Raw genomic sequence first — 20,697 nt, 5'->3', positions numbered from 1 at the left:
GGCTATGGTTTTTCCTGTGGTCATGTATGGATGTGAAAGTTGGACTGTGAAGAAAGCTGAGCACCGAAGAATTGATGCTTTTGAACTGTGGTGTTGGAGAAGACTTCTGAGAGTCCCTTGGACTGCAAGGAGATGCAACCAGTCCATTCTGAAGGAGATCAGTCCTGGGTGTTCTTTGGAAGGACTGATGCTAAAGCTAAAACTCCAATACTTTGGCCACCTCATGTGAAGAGTTGACTCATTGGAAAAGACTCTGATGCTGGGAGGGATTGGGGGCAGGAGGAGAAGGGGATGACAGAGGATAAGATGGCTGGATGGCATCACTGACTCGATGGATGTGAGTCTGAGTGAACTCTGGGAGTTGGTGATGAACAGGGAGGCCTGGCGAGCTGCGATTCATGGGGTCGCAAAGAGTCGGACACGACTGAGCGACTGAACTGAACTGAACTACACAGTGGCAACTACTGGGAGATCTAAATCTGGAAGTCTTAAATTGGAGTTCAGCTTTACTGGAGAAAAGCCTTACGTTGTATCCATCAGTGAAAAAGCTATATCTACATTGGTGGGCTATTATCCATTCTCAAAACTATACCAATCTCTGGCCTACTCTTCCTTTCAAGGGTCATTTAAAAATACTATGTTGACTATATTGTTCCCTGTTTCTCTTTTAATTATAGCAAACTTGATGGGGGGGTTGGGGTGCTGAAGTCATCTTTGTCCCCAAAGATGTGCATCCTATGCCTTCCCAGGATACTCTTTTCTCTTTTTTTTAATGTTTATTTATTTGACTGCACCGGGTCTTAGTTGTGGCGTGTGGTATCTAGTTCCCTGACCAAGAATCAAACCCAGGTTCCCTACTTTGGGAGCATTGAGTCTTAGCTACTGGACCCCGAGGGAAGTCCTACAGATAATCTTTTCTGATTGCCTTTTTTGAAATCTTGAAACAAATCTTCAAATAATCACACTTATTTATAATGATGTGAACAACATATGGCTGGGAGTCTAGAAAGCTTTGGAATTTATTCTGTTTATCATCTACTACTGACAGTGTACTAAAGTCATAGTCAGTTGAGTCAAAGGAACTATTATTGTTCTCCCTTTTAAAAAACTTCTGCCATTAACTTACATTTTGAAAGTGTATGATGTCCAGGCTTTGGTATCTGTTAGCATGTTACAGGTGTTATTGTTCAGTCGCTCAGTTGTGGCCAACTCTTGTGACCCCATGGACTGCAGCATGCCAGACTTCCCTGTAATTCACTGTATCCCAAAGTTTGTTCAAACTCATGTCTGTTGAGTTGGTAGTACCATCCAACCATCTCATCCTCTGTCGTCCTCTTCTCCTCCTGCCTTCAATCTTTCCCAGCATCAGGGCTTTTCCAGTTAGTCAAGTCTTCCCATCAGGTGGCCAAAGTACTGGAGCATCAGCTTCAGCATCAGTCCTTCCAAGGAATATTCAAGGTTGATTTCCTTTAGGATTGACTGGTTTGATCTCCTTGGGACTCTGAGGAGTCTTCTGCAGCACCAAATTTCAAAAGCATCAATTCTTCGGCGCTCAGCCTTCTTTATGGTGCAATCCTCACATCCGTACATGAGTACTGGAAAGCCCATAGTTCGACTATACAGACCTTTGTGAGCAAACTGGTATCTCTGCTTTTTTATAGGCTGTCTAAGTTTGTCATAGCCTTTTTACAGGTGAGTCCTAGTAAGATATATTCCTTAGGTTTTGGAACTGAAAATATGCTTTTCCTCAAGGACAGCCATCATTGGGTTCCACTGTAGTGCCACCATAATTTATGAACATTATGTGCTTAATAGCTTCTCTTTGTATTCGAATATCTATTAGAAGGCAGAGAGGTAATTCTCCATCTTCCTAAGGAGGTTACTACTTAGAGGCTGCTGGTGGTGGGGATTGAGGTGGTGCAAGTTCTCTTGCCTTGGGGTCAGTGACTGTGAGTGATGGGAAACTGGTAACTTGATTCTCTGGCTTTGCTTTAAAAATAAACTCTGGGTTAGGGGGGAAGAAATTCAGATGCTTTCTCCTCCAACCCCACTTTGTGCAGTCATGGTGGTGTGGCACCATCACATTATAATCTTTGTGAAAGAATGTCCAGTAAAGTTGTGCAAAGCAGAAATCTATGTGCGTGTATCTGGTAGTTTTTCATCCTGGAATGAATTTATTTTTTGTGACTTCATATGTCCAGTCTCAATAATGAATTGAGGATAGGTAATTCCCAGTTTATAAAATAGCAGTGTCCCACTGTACATCGTAAAACTGGTTGGTTGTAATTCAGACTATCTGCAGATGAGGAAAAAGATGAGATAAATGGTAGTGAGTTTCTAGATTAACCACAAAAATCTCAATCAAACTGTGACACAACTTCTTCAGGTCTACAACAGTTTTGTTTTCTGTTCTGTAGTACATTATCTGCAATACTGAAGAAGAAATCTTCCACCTGGGTTGGTTGTCACTATTTAGAATGAAATTAATCTGGGGATATGTATATTACATTTTGTAGTAAGAGGAGACCATTGAGGTAATGTGAATAAATTCCACATACCCTTCCAATGCCCATCCATCTTCCCTCATTACCAGTCCCTGAATGGGACAGAGTGGGGCATGAAAGATTTATGGCAAAAGTATGCAAAAACTGGGGGAGGGGGAAAAGTGATCAAAGAGCTAGGTTCTAATTCCTCCTTCACCCCTACCTTTCGAGAACTCCTAAATAACAAGACCCCAATTGGCCATGGACAGTTAGCTCCCATTGGGTTCGGAAGACTCCAAATTCTTCTATCAGGAATCCTAGAAGCACTTAGGCATCCATCTTTCCTCTTCTTGCAACAGCTCCTAAGGTCTTGTGCATGTCTGAAAGGGAGTGTAGTGACTAAGGCAGTAACTCTTCCTCCCCAAGACTCCGAGACCAGCGTCCCACTGCCCACTGATCTGGGCTACCCCTGCAAGTAGGGGTGGTCACAGTAAGAAGATCCTGAGTTGAAAGCCTCTGCTCAGAGATAAGCGCTACATGTGAGGTCAAAAGGAGAAGCTGTTCCCAAGACTGTAACTACAGTGTAAATGTTAGTTTGAATTTTCATTGATTTCAGAGATAGGCTTTGACCAGTTATGTATTTTAAATACGAACTTGAAATCACAACCACATTGGTCATGACCATTGGCATGATTACCTGGACAGTAACATTATCTGATGAACTCAGCCCCGGAAGGATTTTTTGTCCCTTCAAATCCTTCTTTTGTACTCTGGAATCCTAGGCTTTCTTTATAATAATAATAGTAATAAACAACCTAAATTAGATTCCTAAGGACATCTTACCCTGTAGTATCACTTGAGTGGACTGTCTCTTAGTGCTTCATTAAAGTGAAGTCGCTCAGTCGTGTCCGACTCTTTGCGACCCATGGACTGTAGCCTACCAGGCTCCTCCGTCCATGGGATTTTCCAGGTAAGAGTACTGGAGTGGGTTGCCATTTCCTTCTCCAGGGGAAATTATATTTGTACAAATTGCAGATTTTTAACAGGCTTCCTATGTTCACAGTCCTAGAATATAAATAGGGTTAGATTCTCACATGCAACTCGTTTAGCCTTTCTCATTAGTAAGTATATCAAATATACCCTCCTATTTGTATTTGCAGAGCATCTTTTATTTTCTTTATTTGGAGGGGGGTTCTTTTTTGTTGAAATGTAGCTAATTCCTAATGTCATGTTACTTTTAAGCATACAGAAAAGTGATTCAGTTATATATACATACCAACTGAATTTTTTCAGATTCTTTTCCATTATTAGAAGATGTTGAGTACAGTTCCCTGTTCTGTACAGTAGGACCTTGCTGTTTACCTACTTTATGCATAGTAGTGTTTCTCTGTTAATCCCAAACTCCTAAGTTAACAAAACCCCCTGCCCCCCACTATCCCCTTTGGTAACCATAGCATTTGTTTTCTGTGTCTGTGTGTCTATTTCTGGTTTGGAACTAAGTTCATTTGTATCATATATTTCAGATTCCACGTATAGGTGATATCATATGATATTTGTCTTTCTCTGTCGGTTAGTATCTCCCTTTCTTGAGTCTACACCCTGTCAAATTCCATTCTATGCCAGAAGCCTCCTTGGTCTCCTGGCTTCATTGATCATCAGCCCTCCCTCACGCAAAAACTTTTAAAATGATCCCTTTGTTTCTCGAGTGCTCTAATAGTTCCTCTTCAGCGTGAAAGCAAATGATCAAAGTTTGGTTCCAATTGCTTCTTGTAGTCTTGGGGTATTAAGGCAAAGTTGAAATTGAAACCTCAATCTTGTTTAATTGTCAAGCATTTTACTTTTAACTTCATTCTTTAAAGAAAAGGCAAAAAGCTGTGGGTTTGAAGGGTGTCTTGAGTGAATACGATTTAGAGCCCCTCTGAGAATCTTCTAATCACAGCACAGGCATCTCTTTGAAGTGTTCACTCCCCGAAGTCTACAGTTACCACATTCATGCCTCAAGGGGTGTGATGGGAATGGCCTGGTGCCATAGAATTAATGAGTTTTCCCACATCTTTTACTGAACAAACTGCATGAGAACCTGCACCAAACAAATTGTTAGGACCCTTCAGTTATCTGTTGGTCACAACCTTTTTTTCCTCAGTTTTCTTTTATATGAGGGTATAGATATGAGATCTGTTAAGTTAGATCATATGGAATTGCCATTTTTGTAGGTCAAGATCAGTAAAACATTGGCAGTTTTACAAGATTAGTTTCAATCTAATCATTTCCTCTGATAAACACTCTATGAAAAAACAGGATTTTGAAAAAGAGTGCACTTGGTAAATGCACGGTGGGCTTATTTAAAACCGAGGCTTCGGGATCCCTGGTGGGCCTGTGGTTGGGACTCCACGCTTCCAAACCACGGAGTGTGGGTTTGACCCCTGGTCGGGATTCTAAGATCCCACGTGCCAGTGCCACCAAATTTAAAACGAACAGAAACAAAAAAAATACCCGAATCTTCGAGTTTTTCCATCAGGAAACTTGTCCTTCTCAACCTGCCTCCTTTTGTCTCATTTTGAGAATGGGAGAAATAAGAACAACCCCCCACCCACACCATTTAGAGAAACTTGTTTATTTTGAGACTAATGTGAAATAAGTAGAAAGTCCCTTGAGCCCTGTGATAGAAGAATTTTTTTTTTTCTGAAAGTTATAAATGGGTGTTATAATGGAAAACGCTTTCAAACCTTAACCAGAGCATGCAGTATAAATAAGAGGGAAGCAGAAGATTAATAAATCTGATAAAGCTGAGAAGGAAGAAAACTTAAAACAAGCCATGAGGACTGTCCCTTAGCGCTAGTGTTAATACAGCCCTGAGTATATATAGGAAAATCAAAGACTTGCAGAAGGCAGCTAAGTCATAGCTATTAATGTGTGCTTAACTCTCTTGCCTGGGAGATTTTATTAAATGCAGCAGCCAAGAAAATTGACCTCACTTTTTTTTTTTTTTTTTCCTTTTTTGGGTTGGATCCTTGTTCCTGCCACATAATGAATAGAGCTGACAATTTACTGGTTCATCAATGAAACAATATTACATTATGAAGATGTAAGGAAAAAATTCTACGCTAACATTGTTGCAGTTTGAAAGGTAAGCTGTTCCCTAAAAAATTAGGAGTCGTGAATGATCCTTTAAAGCCACAGAACATAATGCCATGTGTTACACACTAAAGAGTTAAGTGGCCTCTTCACATCTTTGTCCCTGTGGTCCTGGCAAGGATTTCATTAGTATGTGAAGAGTCACCCATGTTTCCCTCATTCTGTCTTTTAAAATGCAAGAACATTGTTTTCAAGCTTTTCACAGGTTTTATTTTATGGGATATTCCGACAAATGGGACTTTAAGGAGTATGTGTTGCGATGATATCATGGTTCTTTTTGAAAAGTTTTGCTCTGTTTCTACTGATTCCCTGTATTAGCCATTAAGCTACAGCTGTCACGGTTAGATTATTTCTTACTTTTTTCTGTTTTGGCAGTGCGCGAGAACTTCAAGTATTATTGTTCTCTTGGTCTTGTCCTGTACTTAAGATAGGAAGCCTTCTCAATTCTGCCTTCTGTGAACTCAGTAAAAGTACTTGCATGCTGTCAGGTACCAGTTGGACGCCTAGATCTTTCCAAATATATCTAGATGTTAAGTCTTCTTCACTCTGTTTTTGAAGGAAAAGCATGTAATGCCTACTTTTCTACACTTTCATCAGTTACTCAATTGGTCCTGGATCCATGAACCCTGCGGAGAAGGCAGTGGCACCCCACTCCAGTACTTTTACCTGGAAAATCCCATGGACGGAGGAGCCTGGTAGGCTGCAGTCCATGGGGTCGCAAAGAGTCAGACACGACTGAGCGACTTCCCTTTCACTTTTCACTTTCATGCATTGGAGAAGGAAATGGCAACCCACTCCAGTGTTCTTGCCTGGAGAATCCCAGGGACTGTGGAGCTTGGTGGGCTGCCGTCTATGGGGTCGCACAGAGTCAGACACGACTGAAGCGACTTAGCAGTAGCAGCCATGAATCCTGTGGTAATAACTCATGAGGATCATAGTATGGAGGGGTTCTTAAATTGGAAAGGGTCTGTGTTTCCATCAGATGCTCAAACAGTTCACAACTCAGGTAAGGAGGCAAACCATTGCTGTGCATGGTTCTCCAAGGTGGGATCAGTGAGTCATCTGGTACCCATCCTCCACCCCCCACCCCACCCACTCCCCCCAACCTCCCCGGGCAGAGCAAGGACGCTGGGAACCATGCTTTCCATCCTGCCTGGTATTGAACCCTCTAGAGTCATTGGATTATCTGAACAGTGTTCAACAGATTCCTGCTTCTATGTGGAAAATGGACTTCAGAACTGAATTACCTTTTTCATCACACCCAAGCTGCTTCATTTGCAACATGATTTAGGCAATGGGAGAATACACTTCCATGTGTGAAGTGGGTTGAAATGAATCTGATATTCTCTGTGTTCCTTCAGCTCCAACAATCATGAATTGGAGTTCTGGCCCCAGATCATTCAGTTACATGATTCTGGGATTTATCTGTTGTTTTGGGTAACAACAATTTAGTTTTAATTATTGGTGATACTTCAATCTGTGTTTCTTCAAAACTGTAGGTATGCCCTGCTTTAAGAAAACTGAATATGGCCTCAAATGCATGCTGACGGTGTCTTTGCATGAAGGGGCGAGTATCTGCACTCTCAAAATAGCTTGGTTTTATACAATAATTTATCACGAGATTCCTTTAAATAACTCTCTTAGAGCATTTAAAATATGATTTGATTTGAAAAAAATCAATGTCCACTCACTCAACTTTTCAAGAATGCACCTGCTTTGTAATGCGAGGCAGGAGAAGGGGAAAAATCAAGCAACAGGGAATGAGGGTCTTAAGTGAGCTGAGGAGGAATTAATTTTAATTTAGAGAAGAATTTGCCTTTCTAGAGTTTCCCAGGGAAAACATCTTCACCTTTATCACCTCCAAAGTACATAAGGGGGAAAAAAAGCAGGTCAATTTGAGTTTGGAAAAGATAAATCTATTTCTTCGCTGGGTCGCGTTCTGCATTATGCATGTGCGTAAAAGTGAGGTTTGCTTTGATCCTGACTATTAAAAGTTTATTTTTAAACTCAGACTGGGCAGGAATCCAGAGATGCTCTTACCCCCTGCAGTACATCCTGGTTTCAGGTCCCCAGCCTGGCGGAATGCAGCTAAGCAGCAGGAAATAGTTGAAATGTGTGGAGACTTGATGGGTGCTAAGGGTTTTTTTTTTCCCCCTTCTTCCCCTCCATTTTTGAAATTCAAATTGAATGCAATTTTCAGCTCATTTGAGCCAGAATATACTGTGGCTGAGCTTCAGTGGCTCTTAAATTCAAACTCACAGGAGAAAACAGATATCATCTGTCACAGAGGGTGGGAGAGAGGACACTCCTGCATTTTATTCATGGAAGAAGCAGCTCTGGTAACTAATTCAAACCCTTCTGACTAATCGACTCATCATTCACCAGCAAACTTATCAACTAATCAATGAAACCTTGAAGACACCCATCTTATGAGGTCTGGGAGCAGTTTCCCCCTCCCTGTGAAGAAGATAATTGTCCAAGTCTATTTTTGTATCGTTGGTATTTTAATACCTTTTTTTTTTGTTGCAAACTGAGACAGACCATCATGGCAATCTTTTTTGCTGCCCTTCCTGACTATTTTTATTGTTTCCATCTTTAATGCCTCTGTCAATGCTCTTTATTTATGACAGAATTAGCAGAAAGCTTACTGCTGGCAAAGTGGGGTCCAAATTTTGAGGGTGTTTTTTTTTTTCTTTACTAAACAGACTGTCTTGGGGCAAATATAAGTGCCAATGAAAGAGAAAGATTTACTTATTTACAGGGTGACTGTTTCAGGATGGCTTGAGACTGCCTTTCCTGAAGTTTCCCTGGGTGTCTGCCCAAGGAATCCATGTAGACTTGGACGCAGGATAATCTGAGATCTCTCCTTCAGAAAAGGATGTGATAGGGCAATTCTCATTCTCAAAGGTAGCTTTTCCGCTTTACCGCTGGTGCTCATCTTGGACTGTTTTAGTGTTAGCCAAAATTTCCATGTGAACGTGAAGGCCATGGCTTTCTCTTGCTTTTGTTGTTATTGTTGTTGAAGTTCATGAGAGACAAGTTATTTAGGATGTTATTTCAAAATAAGTAGGAATAAAACAGTTTGATCTTTCAATACTATCATTTCTAATGGAGTTAGTTCGTAGCCATCACACCTGGTGTTTAAAAACACTCTTGCAGTAAGTGTATGATCATGCCACGTATGTTTATGCACATGTCTGTGTGCAGGCATGTATGTATGTGTGTGTGTGCATTTACAGGTCTCCAAGGTTTCCAAGAATGTGACAGCAGGAATTTCCAGTCATTTCTACATTAATAAAGGCATCCACCACTTTACCTTGTTAGTAGTAATGGGCTTATGCTTTAGGTTTCTGTTGGAAGAGTTTCACTGCCTTTATAAGAAAGAATATCCTGAGTTGTAACCTGTTTTCTCACTATTATATCCAAATATAACTACCAGGACTGTACTGTTATTTCTTTCTGTAAAGAAACCAAAACCCTACCTTGACAGATAGCTGACTTTTAAATTCATCAATAGGATTTATTTTTTCTTCTGGAATATATCTGATCTCTTCAATCTACAAGTAATTACTGAGTGCTTACTATGTGCCAGGCGTTTGTAGGGCTAAGATTTGCAAATATAAAATAGTGGTTCTCTAACCGAAGTGAGATAGGCATTGGAACTGAAATTTCAGCATCCTTTGGCTTGGAGAAGGAGAGGCTTGTAAAGGTACTGAGGTTCTCAAATGATTCTCAAAGATGAAGACCCCTCCTTTTCTGTAGTTGATAATCACTAGTATAAAACAAATATGATCTAATTTGGAGGTGGGAGAAAGGATAATATGCAAAACAGTAAAAAAAGGTAATAAAATATGTATGCCGGGATGCTAAATGTAATTAATATCCCTTAAAAATGCTTAATGGCATTGGGCAAAGGAGGACCAATGGGATGCTGTCATTGTGTACTCTAGGATGGGTAGCCCAGGGGTCAGGGAGGAGGCAAGGAGAACCAGTTCAGGAAGACAAAGCTGGAGTCAATAGGAGGATGCTTGGGGTAGGGGAGTGGGGTGTTTCATGGTGTTCTGGAGCCTTCTCAACCCAAGAGAGCCAAGCATTAAATTTCTAGGAATTTTATAAGCCAGCTTTTGTGAAATATTATGAAGAATTAAATAAACTTAAAGTAAGTCAGTGATCTTAAAAACAAAAGTAATAAATAGAACTTATTGCTTCCTAATAATTTTCCCCCATAGATCGCTATTTTCAATGCTCTTGAGGTCTGCCTGTTGTATTTGAACTATGGAAATACTATATAATGGTGCAATTTCTTCCTAACTACATACTTCATGAGGCTGTGTTGGTAGCTTAAAATCAGCCAGGATGGGAATATTTGTATTGGTGAATGATTAAAATTGGGGCTTTTTTACTCATTTGAGAGCCAGTTCTTGAAATTCCCCGGGCAGACACTGGATTTGGGGATGGAGCTAAAGAATTGGGAAGTGCTGAATGAAAAAAAAGTCAGAATTTTGAGTTGCATAAGGAAAATAGGTTCATCTTCCTGGAGAGAGGGCATTAAGGTAGGCAAAGGGTTTACAGTTGATTTAGAAATCTTTGGGAACTATTGAATATCTTAAATACTTTTTATTATTATTATGGGCTTCTCTGGTGGCTCAGATGGTAAAGAATCTGCCTGCAGTACAGGAGACCCAGGTTCAATCCTTGAGTTGGGACGATCTCCTGAAGAAGGGAATGGCTACCTACTCCAGTATTATTGCCTGGAGAATTCCATGGACAGATGAGCTTGGTGGATGTTCACTATGGAAAATTTGGAAAACAGAATAATAATTTGTATTTCCATAATGCTTTCTAGAGCACTTTTGAGTGCTTTAAATAGAATAAATCATGAAATCTTGTTTACAGCCTCATAAAATAGTTGGTATTATCCCATTTTAAACATAGGGAAATTGAAGTACAGAGACATTGAAAAGTTTGGTTGAGTAGAGGAGATTTGACTTGAGAGCAGACAGTCCCACTCTGGGGCTTCCCTGGTGGCTCAGTGGTAAAGAACCCGCCTGCCAATGCAGGAGACGCAGATTTGATCCCTGGGTTGGGAAGATCCCCTGGAGAAGGAAATGGAAACCCACTCCAGTATTCTCGCCTGGGAAATCCAGTGTACAGAGGAGCTTGGCAGGCTACAGTCCACGGGGTCACAAAAGAGTCAGACACGACTGGGTGACTCAACAAGTCCTGCTTTGGAGTTCACCATGCTATTCTGACACTCGGTGAAGAAAATGACAACCAGCTTAACCCCGCCACCTGGAGAATCTTTGAGAAACTGGACCAAGAGTGGGATCATTTAGGAGGGAGATGGAGACTCTTTCAGTTGCAGACAGGATTTGAGTTGTAGGGAATCAAAAACATGAGGCTCCCAAAGCTAATGAGCCTGGAAAATTAATGGTGCCCTATTCAGAGACAGACAACATTTGGATGTGGTCTCGAGGAAAGGTGAATCATCACAGGAATGAAGCAGAGAGAGAAGAGTATCAGGGAGAACAAAACTTTAGAAGAAAAACATGCAAACAGAAAAAGAGGCAGTGAATGAGAGAATGAGCAAGCAGAAAGAGAGGGGGAGGACAGGAGGCATAAAAGCCAGTGTCAGGAAGATTAAGGAGAGTTTGGGGAGGAAGCAGCTGATTCACAATGCCAAGGGCTTCAGTGAGACTTTATAATGGTAATGGAATAATTTGTTGTCAAAATTGAATTGCTTTACATGTGAAGGGGGGTGGGAGCTATTAATTTTGGGGTTGCCCCAAAAGTTTGTTTGGGTTTCCCGTAAGATGTGTGGTCAAGTGATGCCTTCAGATGCACAAAACTGGCAGATTTCTAAGAGTTCATAATAATGGAGAATGGAATCTCTTTAACCAGCATTTACTGAGCATCTTCCATGAGGACTGCTAAGGGCTGAGGATAAAGAGACATATGGCAAAGTTAAAAAGTGTTTTGTGAAGGAAGAAAAGACAGAAGCACAATCATCTTTTGCCATGCACAGCCAGCAGTCACTCTTCACAGTTTTTTAATAGCTTTTTCTACAAATTCTAATGTTTATTGAAATTCTGATCTAACTAGTTTCATTTTCAACTCAACCATGCAACATATAGGTCTGAAGTTTACTTAACATATCTTCTCTTTAACGAGTATGTATTTATTGAAGGTACCCCTTAGATGGACATATCATAACATATATAACCATTCTCTTAGTGATACGCAGTCAACCCTTTTACCTTGTTTAGTTTTCAGTATTGCTATATAATTTGTTTTTTATTCTTGTGCTCTTATTCCTGTAGGATAGATATCTAGAATAGGATTGCTGAGGCTCAGTGTATCTGCATTTTCAGTTTTATAAGAAACTGTCAGCAGATCGTTAAGAAGTTACATAAATTATACATATGAAACTTATGTGTTATAAACCAGTGTAAGTTAACACATCTACCAACATTGTACGACTATCAATTTCCCAGTTAGCCACGATTCCATCAGACTTTCAATGTTTTTGCCAATTTACTGTTGAGAAATGGTGTTTTAGAGTCATTTCAATCTACAGTTTAAAAATTGTGAATGAAGCTAAGCATCTGTTGTGATGTTTATCGGTCATTTATATCTTTTTCAGTGAATTTGCATTTTCATATTTTCTTGGCAATTATTTGTATTGAAATCATCATCATTTTCCTTATTTGTTATCATTCTTTTCACACTAAGAATATTAACCCCCGTTTCTCTTAAATGTGTTACAGAAATCTCTGTTTTATTTTACCTTTGGTTCTCTTTTGTCTAGGGGAAGTAGTCGAATATGTTTATTTTGATTTTGTGTGTGTGTGCCTTCATGTTTTCTCGTCTAACTTAGATTGGATCCCTCCCCAAAACAAAGAAAAACAGTATTTATTTTATTCTTAATCTTTTTAGAAAATCTTTTTATTTTGTATTGGGGTATAGCCAATTAACAATGTTTGTAATCGTTTCGGGTGAACAGGGAAGGGACTCAGCGATACATGTACATGTATCCATTCTCCCCCAAACTCCCCTCCCATCCAGGCTGCCACATATCATTGAGCAGAGTTCCCCGTGCTGTACAGTAGGACCTTGTTGGTGATCCATTTCAAACACAGCAGTGTATATGTGTCCATTCCCAACTCCCTAACTATCCCTCCCTGCCATCCTTCCCTTGAGCCCTGTGTTCATAGACTAGTGAGGAAGACAGCTGCAGAAAATGGGTATTTCCACGTTATCCGCTTGGTGTTTTGAGGGATAACCGAGCGCCGTGGGTCCCCAGAGGTGGGTTCTTAGAACACTGGCAGAGGAGACAGAGGGGTGTGTCTAGGCTTCCCAGGGGGTTGACATCTGAGCTGAACCCTTAAGATTGAGGCCAGGGAGGTAGGGAGGGCTTCCAGCTGAGGGAAATGGCAAGTCAAAGAGACTTGAACACTTTGAAAAGTCAGGAGGCTTTACAGAGCAAGGAAAGAGAAGCCCCTGTGGTTTCTCAGGGTGAGTCAAGGGAAAGCGTTTCTAATATGAGGGGAGAATGATTTTTCTTAATTCTTTAAAATTTCCACACACATACACACAAACGATTATTACTTTTATGAGAAATAAGGAATTTTAAGCTGAAGGAAGCTCTAAGAATGGAATTAAACAAAGTAAATAATAAATGAATAAAGATAAGCCCCTCCCCACAAAAGTATTAGGGATTGGAATCGGTGTGCCTTACTTTGGGACCAGCTGGTGACACAGTCCTCCTAGCTGAACTTGACCTTCAACCTCTCAACTTTCAAGGTGCACTGAGGGCCACTCTGGAATAGAAAGTGAAGTCGCTCAGTCGTGTCTGAATCTTAGCAACCCCATGGACTGTAGCCCACCAGGTTCCTCCGTCCTTGGGATATTCCAGGCAAGAATACTGGAGTAGGTTGCCATTTCCTTCTTCAGAATACCATCCTGTTATCTGTAACAAGGTCCTTCCTCCCTTACTGAGCAGATGAAACCTCCGCGGCATTATCACACCACATACTTCTAGCTCCGTTGCACCATCGTGTTCTTCAGATCTTCATATTAAAAAGCATAACTGCATTTCACAATATATACAAAAATCAAGTCATTAAGTTGTGTATCTGGAACGAATGCAATGTTCCTTTATCAAGGATATCTCAAGAAAATGAAAAGAAAAGTAAAACTATTTGTATCCTCCATCCACACGTTTCACACTTGCAATTCCTTCTGCTCAGGATGCCTCATATCACTCTGTCAGGCCTACCAGGATCCCACTTATCCTTAAAGGCTCAGCCTAAACTTCACCTTCTTCCTTCAGCCTTCCCTGATCTCTTCTGCTAGAAGAGCCCTGGATGTGGAAACGTACACTGGTACCATTTAAGATTCATCCTAAAACAAAGTGTTTCAGTTGTGTCTGACTCTTTGTGACCCCATGGACCATAGCCTGCCAGGCTCCTTTGTCCATGAGGATTCTCCAGGCAAGAATCCTGGAGTGGATTGCCATGCCCTCTTCCAGGGGATCTTCCCGACCCAGGGATCCAACCTGAGTCTCCTGCATTGGCAGGCAGGTTCTTTACCGCTGAGCTACCTGGGAAGCCCCATGTAAGTATAGTTTTAAATATAGATAAAACTTTCAGAAAGGCAAGAACCATGTCTTACCCATCTTGGCAGTTCTCAGGCCTTTCACACAGTGAAGTTTCAGTGTCATCCTCCTTTAAAAAAGGCTAAGAAGATCAAGCCCATCTGTACAAACAGACCTGTGGACTACAAAAGTCAAGGACAGATGACGGGTAAGAGTGCCCATGGAATAGTCAGAATGGAAAGTCATTTCCTGAAGATAGGGTTAGGAGCTTGAGGAGAGAGTTATTTTAAAGAAACCTCAGAAGGAAGTGAGGCCAGGAATGCACCGAGGATCAGTAAATGAATCACCTCGTATTCTTGGTGGACGGCCAAGTTGAATTTAGATGGAATGAATGGATAATGAGCCACGTTCACATCTGCCTTCACCTCTGGTGACCAAAGAGTGATGTGGATAACAGAAGAGACCTGAGACTATGTAAAGCGGAAAGAAAAAGGGTGAGCAGAGAGTTTCAAGATGCAGGCAAAAGAGAAGGATGCCTGCTCCATGGGAGAAGTGAGTCAGAGAGGTTCTTCAGAAGGGATGTGAGTCAGAAAGGAAGGTTACATAATAAACTTGGCGGCGTGTCTGTGACTGAGGACAGTGGTGAGAACGCCGACCCTGGTCTTTGCGAGGAAAGATGTCCAAGGAAGCCCTGTGGTGCCTAATAATTTGAGTGAGGTCAGGGTGATATGTGTGGGCGGGGAAGTGCTGAGGAGGGCTCTACATGCAGGGCGTCAGACACGGTTTCTCTGAGGACATTGGGAGGATGAGGGCATCACAGATGAGGCTGGGAACGAGATCACAGATTTAACACCTTCATAGTTGAATAGCATCTTCAGTTGGGAAGGGAGGTCTGTTGTAATCTTCTCATTTAGTCTTTAGGAAAAAAAAAAAAAAAAAAAACGCCTAAAATGCTTCATGTCATCTCCCAGACTGACTCCCCACTTCCGCCACCCCGCCTCCACGATCCACTCTCTGTCTCTCTGTTCTCTCTCTAAATTCCAGCCAAGCCAATCTCCGAAGTCTTATGTCATTTCTCATTCATGCCTACAGCTCTCTCGGTCTGGAATAGCCTTTGCCTAACTCCTTTAAAACCGTAGGTCTCAGCTTAAAAACATTCTTAAAGCATCCTCTGTCCTCCCCACCCCCACACACTAGTTTGAAAGGCCTTCCTGACACGCTTCCAAGCATTTCTGTCCTATTTTTAACATTTGTGGGACAAGTTGTTCCTTCTTGACTGTCCCTTTGCTTTTCTAGATCATGAGTGCTGTTCAGTCGCATCTTCTAGGACTGTACCAGCCGCAGAGACGTTGCCCAGTAAACATCTCCTATGTGAGTGAAGGAAGGAAGAAATGTACATTGAAGTGATATCTTTTCACCATCATTTGTTGACTGAGCCTTCCATGCTTCTTCTGAAACTAAGTATAATCAAACTTGACTCCAGTGCGACTTGAACATTCCCATGCAAGTCTGGGAAACCAGGCTTAACGCTTTCCTAGTGTCTTAACTATTTCTAGTGTGCATTTCAGTGACATCAAGTCCATTCACGTTGCTGTGTAGTTATCATCACTACCCATCCCTAGAACTTTTCATCACTTCAAACTCTGTGTTCATTAAACATTAATTCTCCATACCCACCTCCCCCCAGCCCCTAGCACGTACCACTCCCCTTTCCAACCCTATGAATTCCGTTACTCTAAATACTTCGTGTAAGTGGAATTATATAACATTGTCTGATATATTTCATTCACCATAATGTTTTCAGAGTTTATCCACGCTGTAGCATATATCAGAATCCTACACCTTTTAAAACTGAATAACATTTCATTGTATGTCTGTACCATATTTTGTTTTTCCATTCATTCGTGGATGGACATTTGTGCTGTTTTCACAGGAGCGCAGTGATACACCCTCCATCATGTAACCTCGTAGCCTGTGGGATGGCCAGTGGTACAGAGTGTAGTGGCTACAAGAGGGGAAGAAGGATAGATGAAGGAAATTATAATATGGATGGGAGAACCTACAAAAATATACAAGAGCATGGAGATTTAGACCGGAGGGAGAAGAAATGTTTCAGTTGGACCATAGCATCCTTGATAGGAAGAGGGTGATGGAGATGGATACCACAGGTTTCAAATAATAGTAAGGTTTGAGAAGTAGGTTTGAGAGAGATTCATTTTTCCCTTTCCATTGTTATCAAGATGAAAGAACAGAATGAATGCAAAGGGGCAGAAAAGAAGGAGGTTTCCTTTGAAAGGAAAACCTGGGGGAAAGAGGTGAGAGAAGGATGGAGGAAAAAGGGGAATTTGGGCACAGTGTAATGCCTTTCCACAGGGCACAGGGGTAAGATGTAATGATGGAGGAGAGCAAAGCGTGTATTAATTCAAAGCCATCCCACTGTCTTCATGAAGGAAGGACATCAATGAATATGATCTCTAGTTAATGACAACCTGAAGACAGTGACCCCACAGCCACCATCAGGCACCAATCCCTCATGTTCAACCCAACAAGTTCAGAAATCTTTTCTTGACTTCTCAGTCGCTGGAGAAGAATTATTCATACTCATTCCATCAAATCCCTCACATGCATAAATTCTTTCTCAGTTCAAGATCAGAACAGGATTAAACTCTTTTCCCTTAACAACTTCTTAGTTACAGTTTTCTAAGCCTTTAATGCCCTTTGAATTGTCTGTTCTGAGTTCTCTTGGGTTACAGTACAGTCAGCCCTCTGTATCCACGGGTTTTGCATCTGCAGATTCAGCCAACTGCAGGTAAAAATGTTCCCCCAAATTCCAGGAAGTTCCAAAAAGCAGAACTTGAACTTACTGCACAAAGGCACCTATTTAAATAGCATTTGCTTTGTCTTTCTGTGTATTTGCAATTGTTTGCAGAGCATTTACATTGTATTAGGTATTATAAGCACTCTAGAGATGATTTAAAGTATATGGGAGGATCTGTGTAGGTCTTATGCAAATATTGGGTTGCTCAAAAAGTCTGTTTGGATTTTTCCATAAGGTGTTGTGGAAAAATCCTAACAAACTTTCTAGCTAATCAATACTATGCATGCCTCTCTCTCTCTCTTTATAAAAATATATACATACACACACACACACACACACACACACATACGCATATATACATGTGTGTCGTGTCCAACTCTTTCGTGACCCTGTGGACTGTAACCCACCAGGCTCCTCTGTCCATGGGATTTCCCAGACACAAATACTGCAATGGGTTTGCCATTTCTTTCTGCAGGTGATCTTCCTGACTCAGGGATCGAACTCATGTCTCCTGCATTGTAGGCAGATTCTTTACCACTGAGCCACCAGGGAAGACCATACATATATATGTGTGTGTACACACACACACACACACACACACCCCTGGCCCTGGAGCCAACCCTCTGCAAATACTGAGGGGCCGCTGTACCCCAAGGGGGAATAGCTGGATTTGTCTTGCATCCTGTTTGAAACTAGTGTTCTCCTTAATCATCTTGTGGGTCCCTGTGATGTTGCTGGTACCCAGCGTAGCACTGGCCTTACTGTAGAGTGAGAGGGTGCCATGTTTCTGAAAGCAGCCTGATGAGAAGAGCCCATTATGTGCCATGCCCATCAAGCTCAACCTCTCAGCCTAGAGGCAGAGCAAGGAACTCTCCAAGATGTTGCCGGCTCTGAGACTGTGTTACCTTTCTGGAAGTGTTATTTTTTTTCCTTCTGCTTCAGAAGTCCACTTCGTTGGTCCATTTCAAGTTGCCTCTGATATTGAACGGTGGCTTCTCAGCGCCTTGGATCCGTCCTTGGGGAGGTTCTCACTGGTCACTTTGCGGAGGCCCCCTCAGGCCAAGAAAGCCTCCCTCACTTTGTTCCCAGTTAACCCTTGCCCTTCAGGAGGGTGAGGGGCCGCCTCCCTTGTAGTCTGTTATTACTTGCAGGTGATTAGCAGGTGGCTTCTAAGCGGAAAGAAACATTGCCGCAGGCACTGCGCTCCCATAGGCGCTTGCCATTTTGCTACAAAAGAGAAAAATCGAGTCTTTGAAGAGTATATATACACTATTCATGTCCTTAGAAAGAGAAGAATGTCTATAAAATTTCAGGAACAGTATTAGATTTTACTCCGTTATCAGAGGGCAGAACTATTGGGTTATGGCTCAGGCTGCTTTCAGAATTAAAAAGAAGCAGTTGCCATAGCTGAGCGTCCGGTCTTTTAGTAAAAGCTTATTTGAGATCTCTCTAGACACTAATCCCCCCCAACAAGTCATACTCTAGTGAGACAGAGTGTCCGTGAAATACAGTAATGGGGGCTGTGTTGAGCTGTTCTTTTTGCGGAGGGACCTAGCTTAGTGGCGGTGTACTGCATATACAACTCATTTGACCAGATGAAAGCCCTCGTCACGACCTCAGTCCTCCAGGCTCTTTTGTCACCTACACTGCTACCTTCAGATCCCCCAGGGAACATATTATATGCTTCTTTCAACATCTCGAGGTACTGTCCCCAGCCTTAAGTGAAACATTATACGTCTTTTCCACCCGGATTTCTAAACTATCGCTACCAATGCGATGTCCCATCAGAGCCGTCCCCCACTCCGCCCCCCGCAAATCCATCAGTAGATAAGTAACCAGTTCATTTTCCTGAGTCTGAAATGGCTAGCTTCTCTCCTATTATATTTCACTGAAAAATCAAAAACTCTGCCCCCCACTTTTTATGCCACATTAACATGACCACGACGTTCGATATTGGGATTCAAGGTGTGTTAGAACCACAAGAACATACGTGGAGTGATTTTTTTTCCCCGCCTTGGGGCTTCCCTGGTGGCTCCAGCAATAAAAAATCTACCTGAAGTGCAGGAGACACATTCAGTCCCTGGGTCATGAAGATCCCCTGGAGGAGGTCATGGCAACACACTCCAGTACTCTTGCTGGGAAAATCCCATGAACAGAGGAGCTTGGCAGACTACACTCCATGGGGGTCACAAAGAGTCGGGCATGACTGAGCGCACATACACACATACTCAGTCTTCCTGGGAAGGAAGCTGGTTGTGTTGAAGTAGCTGGTTGTGTAGCAGAATGGGCCAGAGAACAAATCCTCTGCCTCCTCAGGTTCTCGCCCTCTGGATTTGATACTCTATTGTTCTTTAGTTGCTCAGTCATGTCTGACTCTTTTTCGACCCATGGATGTGCTGCGGCCCTTCAAGCTTCTGTCCATGGGATTCTCCACCCAAAAATACTGGAGTGGCTTGCCATTTCCTTCTCCAGGGGATCTTCCCAACCCAGGGATCGAACCTGCGTCTCCTGCTTGGCAGGCAGATTCTTTACCACTGAGCCACCTGGGAAGCCCTTTGATTCAGTTCTGAATGTGGAATGTGTCCCGCAGAGCATCTGGCCAACTCCATCTGTACCGGCATTGCCCCAGTGTGCCCAGACCTGCTAAAGCAGAGTCTCCAGGCCAAGAGGCTGGCATTCTGTGTTTTAACAAGTGCTCTAGATGCTTCTTTGGGTCTTGCCAGGCTGGAAAACACTGGCCCATTCATTGCTGCTTCTGGCTGGCAGGGGTGTGCCGGATCTTGGGGTTGTCTAGGGGAGTGGGCAGTGGTTTGTGTGGCTTTTGGCTCTGGCTTGACTCAGGTTGTTTTGTCCTGAGGAAATCGTGAACCCTGAACAGCAGGCTCATTTTGAAGGAACCAGGAAGAGAAGGGAGCCTGTTTAAAAAAAAAAAAAAAACCCAAAACAAAAACTGAAGGGTGTGTGCTGTTTTATTTGAGAATAACCTTAGGAGGTATAAAGTTGAAATACTCCCCAGGGCGACTGCCACTGTATTGCTTGTCTCAACATGTTTTATATGACAACAGTGATAAAGGCTGTTTCGCCAACCTGTTTAAGTCACAAAACCAAGTGGATTCTTTGTTTTTTTGCATAAGAACTGCATGTGGTTCCTATTCCCTGATAAGGTGGCTTAGAAAAGTGACCTGTTGTGATGACCTGGAAATCTTCTTGAGTATAATCCTCTAGATAGTGGTAGATGATAGTGAAGAAAATCAGGAAGCTTTGGGGTGTGCTGTGAAAAGCTGCTGGTTGTAAATATACATAAGGAAGACAGTGTGCTTTTATTACCTAGTTGAATAAGGCCGGCCAGGGACCAAGGAACAATTGAAAACAGTATCTTGGATACTTAATTGAGTTTTAGATTTTCTTACCTCGCTGGATGTTGTTCTGCTGTTTGTCTAACTTGCATTTCTGCCCCGCCATCAATATACCCAAGCTGGGGCTGCAAATTATATCAGTAACCCCCAAAAGCCATGATACTAGCCTTTCTTGTATTTGCAACACTGTTTGGATTACCATGGCAGACACAGTGTTAATTATGGAAAGCCCAAATGATAACTTGTCTATCAGAGGTAGCTCCCTTTTCCCTAGGGACAGAACTCTGATTGGAGAGAAGCTTTGTATGT

The 20,697-nt window shown here is 42.0% G+C and overlaps 1 protein-coding gene and 1 non-coding gene across 3 annotated transcripts in view; one reads left to right on the top strand and one right to left on the bottom strand.

Moving 5' to 3' along the window:
• The window catches only part of ESRRG (estrogen related receptor gamma), a 652,137-nt gene that overhangs the window by 153,504 nt on the left and 477,936 nt on the right, over positions 1 to 20,697 (top strand). For both annotated transcript variants that reach the window (XM_027564442.1, XM_027564443.1), the window contains exon 2: positions 5,519 to 5,610. The gene's annotated coding sequence lies outside the window, so the exon portion shown is untranslated. The remainder of the gene's footprint in view (positions 1 to 5,518; positions 5,611 to 20,697) is intronic.
• Positions 19,511 to 19,581, bottom strand: TRNAG-GCC. Its single transcript has one exon. It is a non-coding gene; the product is annotated as a tRNA-Gly (tRNA).

Source organism: Bos indicus x Bos taurus, chromosome 16, assembly GCF_003369695.1.
Source record: "Bos indicus x Bos taurus breed Angus x Brahman F1 hybrid chromosome 16, Bos_hybrid_MaternalHap_v2.0, whole genome shotgun sequence".
NCBI lineage: Eukaryota > Metazoa > Chordata > Mammalia > Artiodactyla > Bovidae > Bos > Bos indicus x Bos taurus.
Note: the sequence above shows the minus strand (reverse complement) of the source record. Positions and strands in the feature narration are given on the sequence as shown.